The sequence below is a fragment of the Schistocerca piceifrons genome, chromosome 4 (genome assembly GCF_021461385.2).
Source record: "Schistocerca piceifrons isolate TAMUIC-IGC-003096 chromosome 4, iqSchPice1.1, whole genome shotgun sequence".
Taxonomy (NCBI): Eukaryota; Metazoa; Arthropoda; class Insecta; order Orthoptera; family Acrididae; genus Schistocerca; species Schistocerca piceifrons.
In genome coordinates, this window is record NC_060141.1 from 269,633,438 (window position 1) to 269,658,667 (window position 25,230).

Below are 25,230 nucleotides of genomic sequence, written 5' to 3' on the forward strand. Positions count from 1 at the left end.
CAGAAGACACAATTAAGAGGCATACGGAAATAGTTAGACGCGCTATGGAAGGAATTAAGAAAAGGGCAGAAGAAAGAGTAAAGGGGCAAAAAGGAAAAATTAGAGAAATAGAGTTATCGAGGAGTGATAAGGTGTTAATTAGAGTGCACAGATTGTCGAAAAAATATCGATTTCCAACAAACAAAGTCTTTAACCTGTTTTGGGGGCCATTTTTAGTAAGGAGAGTTAGCCATAAGAATGCAGTGGAAGTTGAAACTTTAAGAAGTAGACGTTCAAGGGAAACACACCATACAACAAATGTAAGAATATGCAACAGTTAGTGAAATATCGAACTACGAGAAGAACAAACTGATAATAGTGAATGTTGCTGAGGTGAATTCATGTAAGAAATCAAGTGAAGCATGTAGTCCAAAGGACGACTTACATATCGTGAATCAAGTGAGCTGAAAATTCATGTGATGGTATGTTGTAGGATTGAAATAATGATATTTTTATGTGAATTAGTCATCCAGAATGAGATTTTCACTCTGCAGCGGAGTGTGCGCTGATATGAAACTTCCTGGCAGATTAAAACTGTGTGCCCGACCGAGACTCGAACTCGGGACCTTTGCCTTTCGCGGGAGAGCTTCTGTAAAGTTTGGAAGGTAGGAGACGAGGTACTGGCAGAAGAATTAGTCATGCTAATTTTGTAAGTGTTCTGCGAGGATATATGTTTTATTTTGATGCCGCGATGATGCGAGTCTTTGAGGATAGGTTTCTGAGGACGCGATGAGGTGAGCTTCATTATACTGCGTATGTGCAAGTTGGTGTAGGCTATATTCAGCCGTTAGGTAGTTTTATGCTATTACTATGAGCATGTGAGATTTGGCTAATAATGAATATGGCAGAACGGAACTAAATGGACAGTGAACGAGAAGAAGTAAAAGTAATAATGAGGTCTACATATAATGAGAGATAGAGAACGAAAAAGCAGAGGCAATGAAAGACTATAATTGAAGGATTATTGAGTCATTTGTAAAAATGATTAATTAAAAACATCGAGAGAAAGAGAGACAACATATTGCAATATCGGAATTGTAGTATTAAATATTTTTGTTTCTACATGTATGTTCCAAGAGGTAGTGATGCTTATGTGAAGAGAAACTCGAGGTCTACGAGTAATAAAGAAGGACGACATCGAGAACGACGAGGCAGACAGGTTGAGTGAAATTAAGGTTAGAAGGTTCCAAGTAATAAGAGCAACAGGTGGTATAATTTTTTTGTAATTTGTGCAAAGGAGGTGTGAGAAAAGGTGTAATGATGTGAATCTGTGTGAACAACTGGGTACTACATACATGAATAATTTCGAATGGATGCATGATAGCCGAGAATGTGACTGGGAATCTTGGTATTATGATGCCAAACAAGTAGAGAGAAGACTGTATACATGATGGTTAAATACTGAGGGATGTGTGAAACATGAGATTAGCCTGGATCCCCTAACCTGAACATTTAAACCATGACCCAACCTAAACATAAATGACAGTTAGATTCAAAGTAACAGGAATATTTCCGTGTGGTATTATGATCCACATTAATGGAGTGACAAGTCACTGGAGATCTTTTGTTTGGCACACAAAAAGTTGCAGTATTAGAAATTTAGGTGGATGATGTGTAAGATAAGGAGAAGTCACTGAGGATAATTATAGTCTCACGTAAATTTGTGATTTAGCCTGAAAGAAATATTTACTATGTGGTATTGCATGAATGTTGTGACAACAGTGACAAGTCGCTGAAGATACTTTTTTGGTTTTGTTACATAAAAAAATCTATAGTACTAGAAATTTTGGGGGTTAAGGTGTAAAGTGATAATCATGGGATGTATAGCATGTAAGTAGGATAAGTAAGACTGCAAGATAGGGAGAATACTAAGAATTGTTGGCTGGTGTAGATAATAGAGAAATGAACTACTTACTTTGAACTAGACGCTAAGTCTAACAAGAGGGGCAAAGATTTGTTGCATTTAGTAATACTGACTAAGAAATCACTGTGAGAAATATGAAAAGGGGAATAGAGAAGTCTGTATTCATAACAGAGGCTGAACCGAAAAGGCGGAATTTAAAATCTTGCAAATTTTTTTGTAACATATGAAAACATGTCTTTTTATTGAATTGATAATAAGGAAAACCGTAAGTAACAACATGTTTCCTAGATGTAAGAATTTCTTTGTATATTGTAAAAAAACGAACGTGGTTGTCCTATAATTAGTTACAGAAATCCAAAATTTACAACAAAGTATACGGAAGGATGGTGTTAGACGAGTGGACTTGGCGCAAGTCTCCACAATGGACAGCTGGAGGTGCTCCAGTAACCATAGACAACTGGACAAGCAGCTGGGGAGTCTGCCATACTCTTTGCTGTCAAACAGATGAGACAGGGTGGAAGCTGCCAAACCGTGCTAGAAGGTGACAAATGTCAGTATGTCACAACCGGAAGCATGCATGGACGTGGCATTGTGCAGACAGTGAGAGTGCGCAGCAGTACAACAGGAGGTACGAGTGGGCGTGGCAGAGCAAGGACAATGGGCGCTTGCAGCCGCAATACACACGTCAAAGCTCAGTGACATTACAGAGACATGGGGAGTATTTAGATGGAGCTGTAGCAACTTGTGGACATAGTGTTTTGTGTGGAGAGCAAGATGGAGTGCAAAGTAAGATAAATCATAGACGCCAAGGTGGGTTGGAACTTTATGGAAATGGTAGTATGCATGTGATAATGTTCAATTGAGAGTGAATACATATAAACGTTTGCTAACTGTAGCAATGGACGAACTATGAATTCAGGACATGCAGCCTGAGAATGTCAACGAAATAACTTTTTCAGTATTTTGATGTTATTTTGGCTTGAGTGATGTATTTTGGCATAAGAGGTGTATTCTGAATTAAGGGGAATACAAAAAGTGGGAACAAAAAGTGGTGAACTTCTCACTAACGTCAATTTTGATAGTGTTTTGTACTTCTGAGTTTTGTTGTGTGAGATGTCAAACGAAGTTGCTGTGGGCAATGCAAAGTGAGTGATGTTGAGTGGAGTGTACAGGTATACATTGTTTTATTTTAAGAATTAAGAGTTGAAAGAGTAATTGCTATATGACACTAAAAGAACACTCAAGTAGTGCCAGTGTACAAGAAAATATATAATGCGTTTCAATATGCATTGTGTTTTGTGTTAGAAATTCGTAGAGTAAATGCAATATGTCACTGGAAAGGACACTCAGCTAGGGCCAGTGTACATGAAAATAATGTTTTTCAATTTGTATTTTTTGTGCTGGAAATTCGTAAGAGTAAATGCAATATGACACTAAAAGGACACTCAACTACTGCCAGTGTACACGAAAAAAATGTTTCTCAATATGTAATTTGTTTTGTGTTAGAAATTCGTAAGAGTAAATGCAATATGACATTAAAAGGGACACTCAGCTAGTGCCAGTGTACATAAAAATAATGCAGTGTAACACATCTTTTGTGTAATTTTACCTTATAATTGGTCATAACTGTTAAGAGACGTAATTTTTTTATGGCAATGTGGAAGCTTCCATATGAGTGAGATGGACAGTTTATCTCAGGCAGCAATTAAGTAAACTTCTGATAATATGTTCCATTAAGTTGCAGGTGTGCAGCCACAAGAAATCTCCTTCTTCTTCTTCGAATATTTCGGCTGTGTAACGTTCAGCCATCTTCAGAGTGAGCCGCAAGACTGCCACTCCACGTTTATTTTTTTTTCTTTTTTGTGATTTTAATACCCGTATAACAGGTAGGCTGGCAGCAGCACAATACGCCACTCTTCAGCCAAAGATAGTACGATGATAAAACAGAGAAGACACATGAGTTGGAACAAAACGGCGGGGAAAAAACAGTAGACACATGAACATAAAAAAACATGAAGCCGTTCACACTCGATGACAATCCACACTACAAACTGTTGACATGAAGCACAAACACTGAAGATGTCCATGGCACTGGTGAACGATGGAGTGTGATGGTGAACATTGAACACTAAACACAACAACACACACGAGACACTAATGGCAATGATCTCCGGCGCGCAAATGTCCACGTAGCATGTGCGAGTCCGGGGACCTGCCAAGTGGGGAAGAAGGGTGAGGGGGGGAGAGGGGAGAACAAAGATGCCAATGGCTGAGGAGATGGGAGGAGGAGTAGAGGAACAGGGGAGGGGAAGCCCGGGGGAGGAGTGGGGAGAAATGGAGGAGGGAGGGAAGGGGGGAGAGAAGGGAGGGATGGTGCCCAAAGGAGCAAACGCAGGAAGAAGGAGGGAGGATCAAAGTTGGTAGGAGGGGTAGATGGAGGGGAGGAGGGCATCATCAGGAAGAGGGAGCTGGCGGAAGCCACCTTGGGAGAGGGTAAGGAGGGTGGAGAGATGGAGACCGGGTGGGACGTGGGAATACATGCGCGGCAGCGGGCGGGGGTGGGAGAGTATGGGGGAGACAAGCGTGTGAGGAGGATCGAGTTTTCGGGAGGTGTACAGGATCTGTATCTGTTCAAGGAAAAGGAGGAGGTGGGGGAATGGAATGAGGTCGTACAGGATCCGCATGGGGGAGGGGAGATGGATGTGATAGGCGAGACGGAGAGCATGGCATTCAAGGATCTGGTAAAAGGGATTGGTAAAAGGTAGGGGGGGGGGGCGGAGATCCAGGTAGGATGGGCGTAACAGAGGATAGGGCGGATGAGGGATTTATAGGTGTGGAGTATGGTGGAGGGGTCCAGACCCCACGTACGGCCAGAAAGGAGCTTGAGGAGACGGAGTCGGGAGCATGCCTTGGCTTGGATTGTCCGGAGATGGGGGGTCCAGGAGAGGCGACGGTCGAGGGTGACGCCAAGGTACTTAAGGGTGGCGGTGAGGGCGATAGGACGGCCATAGATTGGGAGATAGAAATCAAGGAGGCGGAAGGAAGGGGTGGTTTTGGCTACAATGATCGCCTGGGTTTTGGAGGGATTGACCTTGAGCAACCACTGGTTGCACCAAGCGGTGAACCGGTCAAGATGCCGCTCCAGTGCTCGCTTCGTCTCTTTATACTGTTTTACCACGCGACTGCGCATGCGGCCACAGATGCAAATGCGCCAGAGACGTTGGGCAGCAGAGACGTACATAATGCGCGAGTTGTATCTATGACTCCGCAGTTGATCTGTGTTGGCATATCGATATATCACTGTGAGCTGCACTGTGACGACGTCTTTGCGAGTTTATTACAGCAAGTCCCGGATTCCAGGATTTATCAAGATTGAAACCACTTGCTGTAATAAACTCGCAAAGACGTCGTCACAGTGCAGCTCACAATAATATATCGATATGCCAACACAGATCAACTGCGGAGTCATAGATACAACTCGTGCATTATGCACGTCTCTGCCGCCCAACGTCTCTGGTGCATTTGCATCTGTGGCCGCATGCGCAGTCGAGCGGTAAAACAGTATAAAGAGACGAAGCGAGCACTGGAGCGGCAGTCTTGCGGCTCACTCTGAAGATGGCTGAAAGTTACACAGCCGAAATATTAGAAGAAGAAGGAGATTTCTTGCGGCTGCACACCGGAAAATTAGTGGAACAGTCTTTGCGCCGCCAAAACCTGAAGATTCTGATAGTATGGGTTGATGGACTAGCTTATAACGTCCTTCAGGTCAACGATCTTATATTCAATTATTACTTTTATATTCTGTTAACAATTTAAACAAATTGCCTGCTATATGTCTTGGGAAGTGGATCAGTACACAGATTAGGGTCTCCTGTGTGCTATGTCATATACGGGGTGTCCCAGCTATCTTGTCCACCCAAAATAACTCTGGCACAATAACAGCTATTGGAAAACGACTTTCACCGGTATCAATGTAGGGCTGGGGCCCATGAATGTACATATTTGGAAACATTCTAAAACGAAAGCATATGTGTTTTTTAACACAAACTTATGTTTTTTCAAATGGACCTCCTATATTTTTTCTTCAGCAATCCATAGCATGACAAAGCACATACACAATGACGTTGATTGCATCGGAATATTCCCATTACATGCCGAGATATTAAGACGCGAAGTTGACGCTTGAAATACCCGACATGCGCTGCTAGCGCTCGTCCTGAGGCTCAGGCGTGAACCCCATGCTGCCCGTAATCGCGATGTGATTGACATGCGTAATCACACTTCCATACTTATCAAGAGGTCCGAAACGAATAATACGGTCTGCTGCCATCCTGCATTAACGTCGTACATTCCAGCAGGTATTTACCCGTAGGCTAGGGTGATGCGGTTCTGTGACATATCTGTGTACCGCAACGTTAATCCGTTACTAAAAAGGTAATGCCGTTCAACGTTAAAACTTTACTTTACTGTAGATCTAGCGCAAGTGACAGTTAATCATTCATGTTGATGGTTTTAGTGAAACGAGCAAGTGGACTAAAAGTTTTACCGTTGTTTAGGTAAAAATGTTTTGATTTGGGAAGTTCAAGTAGGACATAGAAGATGAAAGTAAACATGTTTAACCAATTCGTTTTATTATCACATAATTATCAATGTTATGTTTATCTAATGCGTTAAATGACAAATTGTTGCAAACAAATGTTTCTTAACATCACTGGGTAAAATGGCCCTTTGTAGAAACTTCCACTGTGATACCAGCACTACATACTAAACATAGCGTTCGCATCTCATGCTCGAAGTGATGCCCATTGGCTTGCATACATAGGGTCACTCTGCGGATGAAGGATGCCCTACTTCGTGCTACTGTTTCCTCTTTGATGGCTGTACAAGCATCAACAATGCGTTGCTTCATGTCCTCTGGTGTTGTTGGTTCATGTTGGTAAACAGCATCCTTCACTGCTCCCCAAAGAAAATAATCCAGCGGTGTAAGGTCCGGAGATGGGGCATGCCACCTAACTTGGCCACCTCGTCCAATCCACCTACCAGGGAACTTATGGTTCAGAAGTCGTCGTGCTCGTAAGGCGTTATGTGCAGGGCATCCGTCATGTTGATACCACATGACCATTCTCCGGTTCAGAGGTACGGTGTCCAAGAGAACAGGAAGATTGTGTCATATAAATCTGGAGTATTGTCTGCCATTTTGGATGCCATTTATAAAGAAAGGTCCGATAATGGTATCTCCAATAATCCCAACCCAACAATAACTTTCCACGGACGTTGATGCTCTACCTGACGGAGCCATTTTGGATTGTCTGCGGACCAATAATGCATATTCCTCATGTTGACAATTCCTTTGATGGAGAATGATGCCTCGTCGGTAAAGAGAACATCTGCAAAAAAATTTGGATTAGTCAGAAGTTTTTGCTGAGCCCGCCGACAAAATGTTACCCTATTGCGGAAGTCAATTCCATGAAGATCCTGGTGTAAATGAACATGGTAGGGATGAAATTTATGACGTTTAAGAATACGCTGTGCACTTGATTTCGACACACCAACTTCACGTTCAATTTGACGTGTGCTGATTTGAGGATTCACAGCTATGGTAGCGAGCACAGCAACTTCAGCACGTTCATCTGTGCGTGTTCTAGGACGATGTCGAGGTCTTGGATTTAAGCTTTCCGTTTCACGTAGACGAGATGTGAGACGACCAAACATCCGACGCGAAGGCGATTGCTTGTCAGGGAATCGTCTTCTGTACAGTCGTTCTGCCTGAACAGCATTTCGTCCACCTACAACAGGGTGCAGTACAGGTATGTAGAGTAGGGTAGAAAACAGACATATTAACTTAATAATCATAATGTTCGCTAACAGTACTATCAACAAACAAGCAATCTCATAACGTATTTCCTGTCAACGTACATTCTCCATAGATCAGCAGCATTTCTGCCATATCTTCATGTGTGTACATTATACTGTACAGTATAAGTTCCACAACACAACGTTTATTCACAGTGTGTACTACCTCTGTGCCGTCACTAGATTATTCTGATGCACGACTACACTGGTAAGCGGTGTACTGCACGCCAAAGCAACAACAAATGGGATGCTCGGAGGGTGGTGGAGTACAGGAGTTTGCATGGGTCGCAAATCATAAACAAGGCGAAGTGGTAACTGTGGCAGTAGTGGGAACTACGTTGGACACTTGACTAGGTAGAGCCAGGCCCTGCGCGACAGGCACAATGGGTCATACAACGCATTAAATAAACCTTATTTTGGCTGTCCAGGATAAATAAGACAACCTGACGGGTGTACACCGATCGGTGCTGGTTCATAGTGTGTACGTAGATACGTAAAACGTGCAAGAGGGAAACCATTATGTGCTTATGAGAGTTGATGGCAGCAGACCGTATTATTCGTTTCGGACCTCTTGATAAGTATGGAGGTGTGATTACACATGTCAATCACATCGCGATTACGGGCAGCATGGGGTTCACGCCTGAGCCTCAGGACGTGCGCTAGCAGCGCATGTCAGGTGTTTCAATCGTCAACTTCGCGTCTCAATATCTCGGAATGTAATGGGAATATTGCGATGCAATCAACGCCATTGTGTATGTGCTTTGTCATGCTATGGATTGCTGAAGAAAAAATATAAGAGGTCCATTTAAAAAAACATAAGTTTGTGTTAAAAAACACATGCTTTCGTTTTAGAATGTTTCCAACTATGTACATTCATGGGACCCAGCCCTACATTGATACCGGTGAAAGTCGTTTACCAATAGCTGTTATTGTTCCAGAGATATTTTGGGTGGACAAGATAGCTGGGACACCCTGTATAACAACATGTCATGTCATATATAACAACATATTTTTAAAAAATGTGCGAGAATGTTCTGGCATGGCAAGTCCATTCTCGTGCCATTTTTTTAGCAGAAGTGGTTAGTGGTGAGAGGTGCCCATTGTCTTTGACAATGTGTAGAAGGTAGGTTTGACCAGCAACTTTAAACTGGTGAAATTCTAAGGTGATGATTGGTTTGGAGCCGCCCCCACCATGTGTTGTCAGGCATGTGGAATAGTAACGTGGGTCCGAGTGGTGGACTGCTGCAGCAGACTTGGACGAGAGAGGACGCTTTTCTCAGATGGGTCGAGTGATGTTCGATTTAAGTGTGAGAAATGTGCTATATTTACGATTAATGGTTTCACATTAGGTGAACAACCCTCTTTTTGCTGATAGAAGTAAAGTAATATTAATAATTTGGGAGATCAAAATTTATTTAGGTAGGTAATATGCAATAGTAGGTGATGTAGAAATGTTGCTTAGTTTTGTGATAGTAATTCGCAATTTTGGGCTTTTATAACAATTTTGTGATGAATAAATTAATCTTAATTTGTTGAGCAAGCAAGTTCATTAGGTAAAATGAAAAATTTAAGTGTGTGTAGCAATTTACTTAGTTTCGGACTTGGCAAACACCACGTGGGGCTGATCAAGAATCTTACAACTAGTGGAGGCATGAGTGCTAGGGACCTATAGCATGTAAGTAGGAAGTGTGCTATTACATGAAATATGCGTGTGGAATTAAGCACTGTTACAATTGTTCAATTTTCTTACATATCTGCAATCTTGAAAGAAGTAGTAACGTGGATTCTTTGTTAAGGACACGTGGTATCTCGCGTGAGCGCATGTGACGAATTTTATCAAACCAAGTGAAGATAATATTTGCTTATTTATGTTCATTGGAATGTAGAGTCATGTGGGGAAAATTCCTAAATAATTAAAGGGGGGGGACACAGATTAGCTTACTGATAATGTACCCATGAACTTCGGCTCCAACGAAGTAATTAGTTCAACTGGAGTGTGTGTATTTTGTATGTGTAATTTTGGAAGGGTTTTCATATTTCATTGGTTGAATTTGTGTCGGGAGTAGGCAGCAGTACAATAGTGGCTATTGAAGTGAATGATCAAATTGGCGCGGAATTTAGATGTGATAATTTTGCTTTTCGGTGGGATAATTTTGAGTAGAGATAGTTACTGAATGGTGAATATTGAAACTGCTAACGGCTCGATCTTTTCGTTTCTCCTGTGCATATGTTGGTGCAGTAAATGTGTGTGCATGTTGATTAATGGATAAAGTTGTGGAATATCCTTTCCTTCCGATCCAAAAGTGGTAATTTGTGGTAACAGGAGATACCATTCTGTGAGAGACCATAGATTTAGTAAAAAATGGTCAGATGCATTAATGGTAAATTTAAATACAAAGTCAGATGCGTTAAATTTTACAGTGTTAATATGAAAGTCAGATGTGTTTAATTTACATTGTGGAATGTGATGCAAATTTCATGCTGTTTAAAGATCAGATGCATTAAGATTTGTTTAAAGAAGGGAATTTTTTGGTCTTATAATTATCTAAAATATTTAATGAATAAACCAATTTGTCAAATAAAATTTAAATTTGATCAGAACATGCTTTCTATAATAGTAGACAAACATTTCACTATCTTATTTTCTGTTGAAAAAGAAATTTTATTTAATGATTTTACTATATGTTTGATTGTCAATCTTTAGGCCATGCAGAATTGACATAGCTTTCAAGTCAGGGCATTTATGCAAAGGTCCTGCAAATAAATCCATTGCATGTAGTGTCAAACTTAAGTAATAGAGGGAACCTTTCAACCCTAGGACACAATTGGAAATATTCCCACAGTATCCCACATCAGTGAATGAAGTGTTAGTGTAACTGTTATGAAGTGAAGACTTTGTTTTCTTTTGAAGTATGCGTGCAACATGCCAAGTGAACACAGATGGGCCAGGCTTCTGTGCAAGAAGCTTCATAGTCATGCCAAGGAGCTATGTAATATGTCCCAATGCGGCCACTTTCTCCAACGCGCCACGAGCGATCGAGGGGGATGAGGAAGCCAGACCCCCTGGGGCGAGCCCCCTGAGGAGAGGACACTGCAGCCATTCCGTAAGGACACAATGGGAAGCCGAGCAAACGCTCCCACCTCCCTAAAGGAGCGAGACATTGTGAAGGGCCCGTCCAACAACGAGAAGTGTGCCGAGAACTGATGGATACCTACAGCCGTTAAGACGGAATGCCAAAAATGTAAGTGCGAAAGCATCTGAGGTCTTCTGGCCTGGCAGCAGTCATTTTACCTTCCTTAGGAAGCAGGGATGTGCCGGCAATTCCAGCATCCCCCCGGCACAGAGAGGGGTATACAAAAAAGCGTGGGGAATTGGTGCAGAGAGGCATGTGAAAGAAGCATTCTTAAGAAGATGGCTTTCCTCGGCAGTGAGGACATTCCTTATAAATCACGGGCAGACAGAGCCCAAACATGAGTCTGTCCAGAGCTCACACAGAAAGAGCAGTTATGAAGAAGTGTTGTGTAGCTGCTCTCCCAACAGCCTCGGAATGCAGGAAAACATCTTAAGAATGTGAAATCGTGAGAAAGATGCCGATTCAGAAGCCACACGCCGGCCCACGCCAGACAGAAAATTTCCACCCCACACGGAGCGGCGTGGCTATGAAACGGCGGTATCTCATTGGGCTGCACTGAAAATTTTGTCCGACAGTGACAACGCTGAAAGGAAGAATATGTTGAAGAGGAGCTGAGCTGAGTGGGGGAAGGAGAGAAGCGATAGAGGGGTCGTGGAGACATCACAGAAGCGAGAAGACATGGGCGCTCTTCCACTCATCGCCAATATCTGCCTTCCGACACCATGATAGCACAGTTCGGCCATGTGATTCTTTACCGAATTCTTGGGGGCACAAGCTAAGAATGAAGTTTATGTGTAGTTACTTATGCAATGAGGCCCGTGCTACAATGCAAGAAAAGATAGATAGATGCGTCACTTCGGAGGAATTTTGTAGGCTGTTTCTTGAGGAGTACTGGTCAAGCTCGATCCAGAGCCAAGTCAAGCTAAATATCCTGATGATGCCCCACATCAGTGCGTGCAATGATAGGGATCTGGTGCGCTATTTCAGCGAAATGCTGGAGAGAAACAGATTCTTAGATGCTCTGTATGAGGCCCCGGAATTAATTAGAATATGCTTAACGAAATTGCCTGGGAGACTAAGACGTGACGTAGTAATTGCCGGCAGAGGGATGCATAATTCGACAGAATTCCTGCAGTTGCTTAGGGTGCTGAATAGAGAAAGTAATTACGGTAACAATCAAGGGAAACAGTTGAATAATAGGCGAAAAAGTAATGAAAGAGACTATAGTAATCGGAATGGCTATCACAGAAGGGATGCGGGGAGGTACCAGAGTAATAGCAGTTGGCATCAAGGTAACAATAATAGCAGTAGGCATCAAGGAAACAATGAAAGTGGGCGGTAGAGGACATATAATAATGTTGGTGAACGAAGGTAAAACAACGATAGTAGAGATAATGGTGGTGGAAACGATAGGAGGCCGAACCAGGGAGTGGAAGCGAACAGAGGTAATGAGCACAGGAGAAACAGAATTTGACAACTATGCGACAGAGCTATCAACGACAGAAGTGTGGTATGGAATAGTTTTATAATAGACCAAGGCGAAATTATGGAGACGTTGCTGGAAGAGAATGATGCAAAAGAAAACGCGAGACAGCCAATCACAAGCATAGAAGTTAATAATGTGATGATTCCGTTTGAAGTTGACTCGGGGAGTCAGACGAGCGCAATCAGAGAAGATGTATATATAGCATTCAGCGCAACGAAAGCGTGGCCAATGTTACCACTACAAAAGACCATAGTGAGACTGGCTGTGGGACACAAGTGTGTTGAGGTAAAAAGGCAGGCACAGATAGAGTTCGTATACGCAGGATAGACGTTCAGTGTTGTGGTATTGTTAATTCCCACATTATCGGTTGAGGGAATCTTGGGGATGAATTTTTTTAGTAGACATATGGCGCACATAGACATAGGAAGGAATAGAGTAGCTTTACATAATCAAGACATAAAAGTTTAGATACCATTCGGTGAATGTAAAGAGTTAGGGCTTTGCCACACAATAAGTTTAGGGTTGGAGATGAGAAGAGATGGGAAAATGTGGTCCGAGGATAAACATGAAGAGAAAGTAAGTAGCAGTTTACGGCTTCAGGATGTAATAGAAGAAGAGATAGATGTCAAAATTGTGCTAATGAAGTGGACCTTCGAGTTCAGAGAGCTTAGGGAAATTCTTAGAAGACACTCCAGGATCTTTTAGGAAACAACTGGGACCATATATGGGTTCATGGATAAATTCAGAGTGAAATCGCACCAACACTTTAAGACGCAAGTATATCCAATTCCACTGGTGTACAAAGAGTGGGTGGAAAATGAGATTAAAAACATGCTGGAGCAGGAGATAATCAAACCAACGGTTAGCCCATACAACAGTCCTCTTGTATGTATTGAGAAAAAGGGCAAAAACATCCAGTTGGTGCTGGATTCACGTAGGATGAACAAAATCATAGTATTGGAAACAGATCGGCCAGGAACGCTTGAGGAATTGTTACAGCTTTTCCATGGGATAAGCGTGCTAAGCTCTGTCGATTTGCGGACCAGCTTCTGGCAGGTTAAGATGGACCCTGCATGTCGTAAGTATATTGCATTCTTGTGCTACGGAAAGTGCTACCAATTCCGCAAGCTTCCATTCAGCCTGAATGTTTCGTCAGCGGCATTCATTAGGGTACTAAACACAGTGATTCCGGAACAGATTAGAAACAAAGTGATGTTATACATTGACGATGTACTCATAGTGGAGAAGAACTGGGTCTAACATAATAGAATACTAGAAATTTTATTAGATGCATTCGCTAAGTATGGTGTCACTGTGAATCTGCGTGAGTCAGAGTTTGGCAAGAAGCAAATAGATTTCTTAGGGTATGTCATATCTCCAGAGGGTATTAGGCTGAACCTGGATTAATTAGACACGATTAGGGATTTTCCGGTACCGAAGACAAAGCGACAATTACGGGGTTATCTGGTTTAATCAATTTCTACAAGCGGTTTATTCAAATCAAAGGCGTGACTACGCCATAACTTTACTATTTAAGTGGAAAGAAGGGATTTTGGTTCTGGGATGCGGTGATGAGGGACGAATTTGATTAATTGAAAATGGCACTATTAGAGGCTCCTCTACTAGGACTTTAGGAGTTCTGTTTGGCGACCGATAGCTCATGTTGCGGGCTGGGTCTGATTTCTGTTCCAAGAAATCGAGCTGGGACGAACTATCACACAGCAACCAATTGCTTTTGCCAGTCGAGTACTGAGCAAAGCTGAGAGAAACTATTCGATTACTGAGCTTGAGGCTTTGGCGATCGTGTGGGGGTTTAGTAACTTCCGGTACTACTTGTACGGGCAGCTTACTAAGATCTACACGGATCATAAAGCTTGTGTCCCTGTCGTCTGTCAAACTGACACACCGACGGTAGATGAGATGGGCACTGTACCTGCAGGAATTTCGTTACGAGGTAGTACATATTCCCGGTAAAGAAAATGTGGTGGAAAATGCTCTATCTCGCAACCCAGTAGGGAACCACAGGACTGAGGATACAGACATCAGGGAAACCGAATTGATTTAATGGATATGTGCGGAGTGCCATTTGAAAATTGTATTAGAGATGCGATGGGGGAAATAGGAATTTTCCAATAGGGAGACTCTATTTGGATGATGGTTAAAGATAAACTAGGACAGCAAAATAACTGAGAGCTCGATCAATTTTACAGGATAAAGGATAATATTTTGTTTTTTTTGAAGAGAATAGTCTGAGATTTAGGTCATTTGTGTGCCAGATGTACTTGTAAACAAGGTTATATGGTAGGTGCACTTTTGCTACGAACATTACAGACCTGGAAAATGTAGATTACGTCTTAGGGAGTCGGTGTTTTTCATGAATATAGAGAGGAGAGTTATATTGGTTCTTAGGAACTGCATTACTTGCCAGAAAGCAAAACCGTTGACATTGTCAACGAAATCTCCCATCTATCCAATCGTACTGAATACATTGAGAGAACTACGAGATATGGATATTTTTGGGCCACTGCCTACGTCAGTAGAAGGGTTTAAGTACGTGCTAGTGACGATTGAGCTAGTGTCAAAGTATGTCACATTGACCCCCTTGAAGTGGGCCATGGCAAGAACTGTAGCTAGGGGAGTAGAAAGAGATTTTATCAATATTCCCATTACATGCCGAGATATTAAGACGCGAAGTTGACGCTTGAAATACCCGACATGCGCTGCTAGCGCTCGTCCTGAGGCTCAGGCGTGAACCCCATGCTGCCCGTAATCGCGATGTGATTGACATGCGTAATCACACTTCCATACTTATCAAGAGGTCCGAAACGAATAATACGGTCTGCTGCCATCCTGCATTAACGTCGTACATTCCAGCAGGTATTTACCCGTAGGCTAGGGTGATGCGGTTCTGTGACATATCTGTGTACCGCAACGTTAATCCGTTACTAAAAAGGTAATGCCGTTCAACGTTAAAACTTTACTTTACTGTAGATCTAGCGCAAGTGACAGTTAATCATTCATGTTGATGGTTTTAGTGAAACGAGCAAGTGGACTAAAAGTTTTACCGTTGTTTAGGTAAAAATGTTTTGATTTGGGAAGTTCAAGTAGGACATAGAAGATGAAAGTAAACATGTTTAACCAATTCGTTTTATTATCACATAATTATCAATGTTATGTTTATCTAATGCGTTAAATGACAAATTGTTGCAAACAAATGTTTCTTAACATCACTGGGTAAAATGGCCCTTTGTAGAAACTTCCACTGTGATACCAGCACTACATACTAAACATAGCGTTCGCATCTCATGCTCGAAGTGATGCCCATTGGCTTGCATACATAGGGTCACTCTGCGGATGAAGGATGCCCTACTTCGTGCTACTGTTTCCTCTTTGATGGCTGTACAAGCATCAACAATGCGTTGCTTCATGTCCTCTGGTGTTGTTGGTTCATGTTGGTAAACAGCATCCTTCACTGCTCCCCAAAGAAAATAATCCAGCGGTGTAAGGTCCGGAGATGGGGCATGCCACCTAACTTGGCCACCTCGTCCAATCCACCTACCAGGGAACTTATGGTTCAGAAGTCGTCGTGCTCGTAAGGCGTTATGTGCAGGGCATCCGTCATGTTGATACCACATGACCATTCTCCGGTTCAGAGGTACGGTGTCCAAGAGAACAGGAAGATTGTGTCATATAAATCTGGAGTATTGTCTGCCATTTTGGATGCCATTTATAAAGAAAGGTCCGATAATGGTATCTCCAATAATCCCAACCCAACAATAACTTTCCACGGACGTTGATGCTCTACCTGACGGAGCCATTTTGGATTGTCTGCGGACCAATAATGCATATTCCTCATGTTGACAATTCCTTTGATGGAGAATGATGCCTCGTCGGTAAAGAGAACATCTGCAAAAAAATTTGGATTAGTCAGAAGTTTTTGCTGAGCCCGCCGACAAAATGTTACCCTATTGCGGAAGTCAATTCCATGAAGATCCTGGTGTAAATGAACATGGTAGGGATGAAATTTATGACGTTTAAGAATACGCTGTGCACTTGATTTCGACACACCAACTTCACGTTCAATTTGACGTGTGCTGATTTGAGGATTCACAGCTATGGTAGCGAGCACAGCAACTTCAGCACGTTCATCTGTGCGTGTTCTAGGACGATGTCGAGGTCTTGGATTTAAGCTTTCCGTTTCACGTAGACGAGATGTGAGACGACCAAACATCCGACGCGAAGGCGATTGCTTGTCAGGGAATCGTCTTCTGTACAGTCGTTCTGCCTGAACAGCATTTCGTCCACCTACAACAGGGTGCAGTACAGGTATGTAGAGTAGGGTAGAAAACAGACATATTAACTTAATAATCATAATGTTCGCTAACAGTACTATCAACAAACAAGCAATCTCATAACGTATTTCCTGTCAACGTACATTCTCCATAGATCAGCAGCATTTCTGCCATATCTTCATGTGTGTACATTATACTGTACAGTATAAGTTCCACAACACAACGTTTATTCACAGTGTGTACTACCTCTGTGCCGTCACTAGATTATTCTGATGCACGACTACACTGGTAAGCGGTGTACTGCACGCCAAAGCAACAACAAATGGGATGCTCGGAGGGTGGTGGAGTACAGGAGTTTGCATGGGTCGCAAATCATAAACAAGGCGAAGTGGTAACTGTGGCAGTAGTGGGAACTACGTTGGACACTTGACTAGGTAGAGCCAGGCCCTGCGCGACAGGCACAATGGGTCATACAACGCATTAAATAAACCTTATTTTGGCTGTCCAGGATAAATAAGACAACCTGACGGGTGTACACCGATCGGTGCTGGTTCATAGTGTGTACGTAGATACGTAAAACGTGCAAGAGGGAAACCATTATGTGCTTATGAGAGTTGATGGCAGCAGACCGTATTATTCGTTTCGGACCTCTTGATAAGTATGGAGGTGTGATTACACATGTCAATCACATCGCGATTACGGGCAGCATGGGGTTCACGCCTGAGCCTCAGGACGTGCGCTAGCAGCGCATGTCAGGTGTTTCAATCGTCAACTTCGCGTCTCAATATCTCGGAATGTAATGGGAATATTGCGATGCAATCAACGCCATTGTGTATGTGCTTTGTCATGCTATGGATTGCTGAAGAAAAAATATAAGAGGTCCATTTAAAAAAACATAAGTTTGTGTTAAAAAACACATGCTTTCGTTTTAGAATGTTTCCAACTATGTACATTCATGGGACCCAGCCCTACATTGATACCGGTGAAAGTCGTTTACCAATAGCTGTTATTGTTCCAGAGATATTTTGGGTGGACAAGATAGCTGGGACACCCTGTATAACAACATGTCATGTCATATATAACAACATATTTTTAAAAAATGTGCGAGAATGTTCTGGCATGGCAAGTCCATTCTCGTGCCATTTTTTTAGCAGAAGTGGTTAGTGGTGAGAGGTGCCCATTGTCTTTGACAATGTGTAGAAGGTAGGTTTGACCAGCAACTTTAAACTGGTGAAATTCTAAGGTGATGATTGGTTTGGAGCCGCCCCCACCATGTGTTGTCAGGCATGTGGAATAGTAACGTGGGTCCGAGTGGTGGACTGCTGCAGCAGACTTGGACGAGAGAGGACGCTTTTCTCAGATGGGTCGAGTGATGTTCGATTTAAGTGTGAGAAATGTGCTATATTTACGATTAATGGTTTCACATTAGGTGAACAACCCTCTTTTTGCTGATAGAAGTAAAGTAATATTAATAATTTGGGAGATCAAAATTTATTTAGGTAGGTAATATGCAATAGTAGGTGATGTAGAAATGTTGCTTAGTTTTGTGATAGTAATTCGCAATTTTGGGCTTTTATAACAATTTTGTGATGAATAAATTAATCTTAATTTGTTGAGCAAGCAAGTTCATTAGGTAAAATGAAAAATTTAAGTGTGTGTAGCAATTTACTTAGTTTCGGACTTGGCAAACACCACGTGGGGCTGATCAAGAATCTTACAACTAGTGGAGGCATGAGTGCTAGGGACCTATAGCATGTAAGTAGGAAGTGTGCTATTACATGAAATATGCGTGTGGAATTAAGCACTGTTACAATTGTTCAATTTTCTTACATATCTGCAATCTTGAAAGAAGTAGTAACGTGGATTCTTTGTTAAGGACACGTGGTATCTCGCGTGAGCGCATGTGACGAATTTTATCAAACCAAGTGAAGATAATATTTGCTTATTTATGTTCATTGGAATGTAGAGTCATGTGGGGAAAATTCCTAAATAATTAAAGGGGGGGGACACAGATTAGCTTACTGATAATGTACCCATGAACTTCGGCTCCAACGAAGTAATTAGTTCAACTGGAGTGTGTGTATTTTGTATGTGTAATTTTGGAAGGGTTTTCATATTTCATTGGTTGAATTTGTGTCGGGAGTAGGCAGCAGTACAATAGTGGCTATTGAAGTGAATGATCAAATTGGCGCGGAATTTAGATGTGATAATTTTGCTTTTCGGTGGGATAATTTTGAGTAGAGATAGTTACTGAATGGTGAATATTGAAACTGCTAACGGCTCGATCTTTTCGTTTCTCCTGTGCATATGTTGGTGCAGTAAATGTGTGTGCATGTTGATTAATGGATAAAGTTGTGGAATATCCTTTCCTTCCGATCCAAAAGTGGTAATTTGTGGTAACAGGAGATACCATTCTGTGAGAGACCATAGATTTAGTAAAAAATGGTCAGATGCATTAATGGTAAATTTAAATACAAAGTCAGATGCGTTAAATTTTACAGTGTTAATATGAAAGTCAGATGTGTTTAATTTACATTGTGGAATGTGATGCAAATTTCATGCTGTTTAAAGATCAGATGCATTAAGATTTGTTTAAAGAAGGGAATTTTTTGGTCTTATAATTATCTAAAATATTTAATGAATAAACCAATTTGTCAAATAAAATTTAAATTTGATCAGAACATGCTTTCTATAATAGTAGACAAACATTTCACTATCTTATTTTCTGTTGAAAAAGAAATTTTATTTAATGATTTTACTATATGTTTGATTGTCAATCTTTAGGCCATGCAGAATTGACATAGCTTTCAAGTCAGGGCATTTATGCAAAGGTCCTGCAAATAAATCCATTGCATGTAGTGTCAAACTTAAGTAATAGAGGGAACCTTTCAACCCTAGGACACAATTGGAAATATTCCCACAGTATCCCACATCAGTGAATGAAGTGTTAGTGTAACTGTTATGAAGTGAAGACTTTGTTTTCTTTTGAAGTATGCGTGCAACATGCCAAGTGAACACAGATGGGCCAGGCTTCTGTGCAAGAAGCTTCATAGTCATGCCAAGGAGCTATGTAATATGTCCCAATGCGGCCACTTTCTCCAACGCGCCACGAGCGATCGAGGGGGATGAGGAAGCCAGACCCCCTGGGGCGAGCCCCCTGAGGAGAGGACACTGCAGCCATTCCGTAAGGACACAATGGGAAGCCGAGCAAACGCTCCCACCTCCCTAAAGGAGCGAGACATTGTGAAGGGCCCGTCCAACAACGAGAAGTGTGCCGAGAACTGATGGATACCTACAGCCGTTAAGACGGAATGCCAAAAATGTAAGTGCGAAAGCATCTGAGGTCTTCTGGCCTGGCAGCAGTCATTTTACCTTCCTTAGGAAGCAGGGATGTGCCGGCAATTCCAGCATCCCCCCGGCACAGAGAGGGGTATACAAAAAAGCGTGGGGAATTGGTGCAGAGAGGCATGTGAAAGAAGCATTCTTAAGAAGATGGCTTTCCTCGGCAGTGAGGACATTCCTTATAAATCACGGGCAGACAGAGCCCAAACATGAGTCTGTCCAGAGCTCACACAGAAAGAGCAGTTATGAAGAAGTGTTGTGTAGCTGCTCTCCCAACAGCCTCGGAATGCAGGAAAACATCTTAAGAATGTGAAATCGTGAGAAAGATGCCGATTCAGAAGCCACACGCCGGCCCACGCCAGACAGAAAATTTCCACCCCACACGGAGCGGCGTGGCTATGAAACGGCGGTATCTCATTGGGCTGCACTGAAAATTTTGTCCGACAGTGACAACGCTGAAAGGAAGAATATGTTGAAGAGGAGCTGAGCTGAGTGGGGGAAGGAGAGAAGCGATAGAGGGGTCGTGGAGACATCACAGAAGCGAGAAGACATGGGCGCTCTTCCACTCATCGCCAATATCTGCCTTCCGACACCATGATAGCACAGTTCGGCCATGCAACCGCCAACGGGCAGACAACGCGGAGATCGTACCTGGTACCTGCCGCAACGACGCGATTGCTGATGAGGGCAGCCGACTCATGCAGCACAACTCCGAGGCGACACACCGTACCGATGTACCGCCTGCACCGACAGCAGTATATGATGAACGATAACTAAAAATGGTAAGACGATTCGTTGCCTCCTCCTTCCACTTAATAACTGAATTGTGTCCACGCCAAGTCAAATCAGCCCTGAGATTTGTAATTTTGTTTCGGTTTGTGTAAACAGCACGAAAATACATTTCTTTCATGGTTTGATCATATAAGCGATCTTTTACATTCATGCATGGACACCTTAACTTCGTACCGTTATGCTTGATTTCATTTAATTATTGATATCAATTATTTGTTGGCTCTTAACGTGGGGTAATCTCTTCAGTCAACTGCTCGTCATTTCATGTCCTACAGCAGAGAAGAGGATTTGCAGTTCACTATATTTTTGGCGCTCATCGTGGGGCGACCTCATTGATAATTTTCATGATATCTGATGTCACAAAATAATTTCTTGAATAACTACAATACTTTGGCATATGAAATGGTTATGCCTTATACAATGAACATAACAAGTAAATATTGGGCTGCACTTTTAAACACTGAATAAGTATTTGATACGATTCGTATCGTCAGATTTGAGTTGCGTTTATAAACAACAAACTATTTTTTCTTGGGATCACAGTTAAGTCTAATAACTAGACATAATTGAGCACATAAATGCCTTTACGTGGAATTTCCTCAATCCTGTAGTGTTTAGATCCTACCTGGAGAATGCCAGAGAGGCAAGGTGATGTGCAGTTATCTGAGCGGCGCATAGTTTCTATTGTGCCGACTATTGTTTGCTTCCTTAAATCTTTGGAACTGATAAATATGCTCTGACAAGAAGTCATTGTAGATTGAAATGAAATGCATGTCAATTTATGTCATAAAGGGAAACAGAATCTGTTATTCTATGGATGTTATACGAAGAATGTATAACCAAATGAGAGTCATATGTGTACTCATATAATTGGGATCGAACAATCTAACGAAATTGTAATTTAAAAAATGTACTAAAACAAAACGACTAGCAGACTGTAATGTTTGTAAGCGACGAAAATGGCTTGTCAGCATATGTGTAGGATAAGTGTATTTTGTAATTGTATTTGCATTTTTTTTGTTATCTATCGAGTATGTGGAAAGGACACTACAGAAATGTTATGGAATGCATCTGTGTGAAAGACGCTCAAAAACAAAGTGCAAGAACATACAAAACCTCGCTTGTGATATTTGTGGGTGTGCATGTGATAAACCAAAGATGGCAGTTCTTTGTGTAACATGAATTTTATGTGCAGGACAATGTGTAATGGTACCACCGAACATCTTAGACAGCAATTGATGCTATCGTTGTACTTCTGCAAGGAATGTTTGAGAAAGTTGACCGTGAGGTAACCTAATGGAAACAGAACAATCAGTCTCGGATTCATTTCCGAAACACTCCAGCAGAATATAACCAACAGTAAACAGATGGTTTAGGAACAGACGATTTACCAGCACAAAAGCAAGCTGTAATAACATATTAAAATCGGTCGCCAGCGTAATTAGGCATTCTTGTGTCAAGTAAAATGATAAAGCAGAAGACAGTACTAAGACTAACCTAACCTTCCTTGACACACTCAGTAAACTCTTTCCTTATATCTGTTCACACTACAACTCAGTAACCTAACCTTGCAGATATGTATGCTACTAACTAGTAAGTCAGATAAACAAATGGCCAGTTAGATAGTAAATAGCAACATATGCCTCTCAACAACATGTACCTTAAATCAACTAGGTGCAACAGTTTATAAAACCAATTACCGATACACATGAAACTTCTAGCAATACTTAACAGGGAAAAGCTTGAAATGATTCTGAATTTCAATTATAGGTCTACGAATGATCATACTCTGCTACTTCATTACTTGGTACAGGATCTCTATGCCTGAACGTTAACCAACTTGCATTAGAATAGATGACACAGTAAATAGTTCTTTCTTAAACTCAGTTTGAAGCAACTAAACAGAATGAAAATTTAACTACACTTGCTCTAAAGCAGCCTTTGTGTTGCTTCATTAACTAACTAGTCTAGGAGATGAGGACCCTTAAACTCAACTACACCAGTATGTATGATAAGTGGTTAGTATTCTTATCATTAATTATAAATTAAGTAATGCACAACAAATTGTAACTTTTTGAATAATAAATGTGCATTCATAAGCAGTCATTTTACCCAATCAAAAATATAATTGGTTGTGCAACTAACAACACAACATTAAATTCAAGCTCAGCCACTTTCTCATAATAAATTACGACACTCAGAATTAAATTCTCTAGGATAGGATTCCTGTCCATGTTATTATTTGGGATAATCACAAGTGTAAGATAGAGTTTTTAGCAACACCACGATTATTATTCAAATCAACCAAATTTCATAAATACCTGGTCCATTTACAGAGTCCCAAATATAAAAAATTTAGTGGAAGGCTGGTGGCGCAATTTGCAACGGCTATTAACCTGGCAGCGATGCAAGCATAATAATACTGTTGGCCTCGCCCTGTTACATGTCTTTTTGGCATCGAAATTATATTTTTATTGGGCCAAAAACCATGCCATGATATTGGTATCACAAAATGCAGCATACAAGGCCTATAAATACTGTCCTTATGCTCTTATGGCCTCATAACTCCAGGGATATGAGCCAGAATTATCCCCCGGCTGCTAACGAGATGTTAACCACAGCACTGCTCAGCCCAGATTCCTTACCTGTCACTAAGGATGAGTTGTTACTTGAGCCCCAGTCACACCTTTTCCATTCTGCCAGGCTGCTTCTGTAGCTGCGGTGCTTCACCACATCTTTTACATTCAATTCTATGTTCCCTAACTATGGATGAAGCCATTTACAGTACATTACATAACAATCATTTCATTAGTTATTTAAATCCACAAGCAAAATTTAAACAACATCATTCAAAAGTTTCGCATAACTAAAAGATGCATACATAGCCAAAGAATTTCCTTGACAGATACAACATTACACATAAGCGATACTACAAATTGACATACAGATACGAAATAGGTCAAAAATAGGTGTTAAAAACGTTGTAAAAGCCGTAAGAAACTTTACGGATGTCAGATGTATGACTGATGTCTCCACTGAATAAGTGAGAGCGACAAGATGAAATAAATTCCTCGGGCCGCTGATATGGAAACCAACTGTCGCCGCGCCAAAGATTTCACAAAGGATAACGCATCTGAATACGACCTTCACGAATTTGTGCATTAAAAGCTACTGTAAATGCACGAACGCACACTCTGGGCCTCATATTGAACACGTGAGCGCGAACTGGGATGACAATGGACGTTCAGCTGCGTGCACATGCTTCGCAAGCTAAAGACTGTGCAGATACTGACTGACAACAATGGGACTATGTGGTTACAGCAAGCACTTTGTTAGAAGAGAAAACTTATGTATGTATGTGTTAAAGGAAGCTGACATGCCCGTATAAATTGAGAACCATACAGGATAACTCCAATGGCCGAAAATAAAAGCTGTGCCCATACTGGCCAGAGTTATCAAGACTCAAAAAGGGAAATAAGCTCACACACTGTACACTTCTGTACGACGTCAGTGCACAGTGGGGGGCAATTATATTGGATCATATTTTTTTCTTCATCTTTTCCTTTTATACATGTTAAGCCAAAGGTAAATTAACGAGTCACTTTGTGGCAGAGATCATGTTTTGATACAAAAAACGAGAAGAGATATGCTCTTTAGTTGATTAATTTCTGTATCTTCACCTGTTTGTTTCTGTAAGTGGTAGTAGGCAGACATATGACTAACTCAATCGAGCCAGTATTGTTTAAAAATATGTATTCCAACCATATATTAAAAAGTGCTATAAACGTTCTTAGGAAGGCCGAGTTTACTCATATACTTACATCAATCACACCCCTCTGCTCATCATTTTGCCCGCATTGAGAATCCTGCATCAGGATGTTCGAAGCAGACAAGAGGAATTAGCATGAGCAGTGGAATGGCAATCCTATATCGGCAGTGTCATAATCAGCACTATGCACAGTGGAACTAATGTGAACCACATGTAGCACAAAAATCTTAATATTGGTCTTAAATGAATTGACATTGAAGGTCTGTTGATACTAGTACCAGTTAAAGTTCAGCCAGGATATGTGTACTAATTTATAAATTACCATCCAATTTGGTTCAGTTATTCTTTCCAATCAACTTTTTTAAATTATTCAAGCAGCAATTATTAATCAGTTTCCATAATTTGGCTGGACACCTATATGCCACAATTCAGTGAAAGAGAAAGAGAGTAAAACGTAGTAAGTGGTGAATGTCTGTAATTTCTGTATGCATGTGTTAAAGCACTTTTAATTTTCCTCCAATTAAAAGTTCCAGAGGTGTACACCTTGCACACTGGATAAGAAGAAACTATTATGTTTAATCAGATGGAGATGTATTCTATGATTGTTGTAGTAAAGAGGTGTGGTATTCTTTTTCCAAAAAATTTCTGTAACACATGTT